Genomic DNA, 2,206 nt, shown 5'->3' on the forward strand with positions numbered 1-2,206 from the left:
TAATAATAATTAATAAATACAAATAAAAGAAAAAAAAAGAAATTATGACTACTTATAGTTTTTAAACAATGCCAAACATTTTTGTTATATTAAAAGTCCTTTTCTCCTCTTTTCTCATATATTAACAGAAATAGTAATAAACAATAACATAAAAAGCCAATTAAGTTGGTGCAAATTTAAGAAAAAATATTAAAAGGTCAATAGAATTTATTTTTTTAGTCAGTTGTTAGTTAATATTTAAAAATATGGGTTAAAAGTATTACTGAATTACTAGATTGATGATTAAAAGTACTGACAAAAAATAATATATTTTGTTGGTTTTTTAATTTTTTTTATTTTAAGTGTTTAAAAAATAGTCATTTTGTAAAGAAAATGATAAAGGACTAATATTTTTAGTAAGAACAAATAATAAAAAATTAATTAATATTAACTTAAAAATAAAATAAATAAAAATGTTAAGAGTAATTATCTAATATTTTTCTACGTCTCTGCCTCAAAGAGAGGGAGTTAATTTATTTTCTTGTTCTATCATTAACGCTCAAATTTAGGTGACTTAATTTGAAGGATGGAGCACCTACGCCTCCAACCCAATTAACCAAAGTATTCAACTATTCATAATGTAAAATAGAAACGTCCAGATATAAATGCCTTGATTGCATTGTATTTTAGTTCACACTGGTCTGGTCGGTGGTAACGTCTCCTCGTCATCACAATTCTCTAGTCCTAATTTCCAGTTTCAACATTTAATTTGCCGATACACATGCACATACATTAGCAATAATATTAATTGTCTTCTCTAGGATCAAATTATACATATATCGGAGATATATATGACATGATAAAGTTTCATTTTCGAAAAATAAATAATAATGAGCTTGATGAACTGTTTACTTTCCTTTGGATTTGGTACTCAATTCTAGTGACTTCTAGTAGTAGTTAGTTGCACAACATAATGGATTCGTAAATATGGTTCAGAAAAAGGATAGGTGTAAAATGGTGGTACGCATAATAAACACAGTGGTCTCTGCTCTGTACTACTCTGTAGACTGTAGGACGGATAGAGGTCACTTTTACTCTCGATAAAAACACATCAAATTTAGCCTACAAAATAACCTTTCTATAGAATTTTTTTTTTAATTTAGCATATTGAAAATTATGCTTATTGGAAAAAAAAAATACCTAAAAATAAATAGATGAAACATAATACTATTAAAGGTTGCCAGGCTGGGTTTACCTGCATGTAAACTTGAACAAAGCATTTGAGATTTATGCTAAGAAAACAAGTTCTCCACGAAATAAAACTTGAAAAGCATGAATAGTTTGGAAACTGCAAGCAAATTGGTCAAACCACACCGCCTTTGACGTATGCATCTTCTTCTCTTTAGGTGGTCCTGCTCCTTCTACCCACTTTTCTTGCATTGAGAGAATGATAACTATTAATTTTTGTAGGTCCTTATTGAATGTGGAAACCCCATAGTTGTCACTGTAGGTTTCTGTACTAGAAGCTCAAAGTGGCCGAAAATGGACAACCTTTTTCTCCTTTCTTGTCAAACCACCTTAACGCATTTGGTACAGGCATTATGATTTATGGGAGAAAAAAAAGCTACGGATTTCACATTTTCCGTTGTCTAGTTATATTATTACTTTCCCAATCTATCTTAACTCTCTTTGTTCTGGCAACGTAATCCTGTCAAAATAATCAGGAACACAACATTAAGTTACAAGATTAGAAAATTTGTTTCGTGAATGTGGCGTTAAAAGATACTTGTTAAATAAAAGAAACATTTTTAACGCGTTCAGTATATTAAGATTTTGAGAAAGAGTAGTTAAACAAATTATTTTTGTAACCAAATTTAATCAAGTTTTTTTTTTCTTCTTAAGCATCTTTTCTATTTTTCTTCAACTAATTTTTATTGTATCAGAAAACTATTAGACTGACTAGACTAAAATAACTTTGTCATTGGTCATGTAACTCACCATAAAATTTTAACATGTTTAATTTGTTAGCAATTTTTTTTTTTTTTTGACTCTATTGGCAATAAGAGTTTGACAAAATAAAAAGCCGAGTAAAATACTTCAGATTTTAGAAACTTCGATTCGTTGGTTTGACTTTGCTTTCTTTCTTAAATGAAGCTATAACCTACCCATCATCCAGCCCCATAATACTTGTTTGGATAGCAAATGTTTTTGTTGAATTAATCAACGA

This window comes from Arachis ipaensis, chromosome B06 (genome assembly GCF_000816755.2).
Source record: "Arachis ipaensis cultivar K30076 chromosome B06, Araip1.1, whole genome shotgun sequence".
In the NCBI taxonomy this organism is placed as follows: Eukaryota; Viridiplantae; Streptophyta; class Magnoliopsida; order Fabales; family Fabaceae; genus Arachis; species Arachis ipaensis.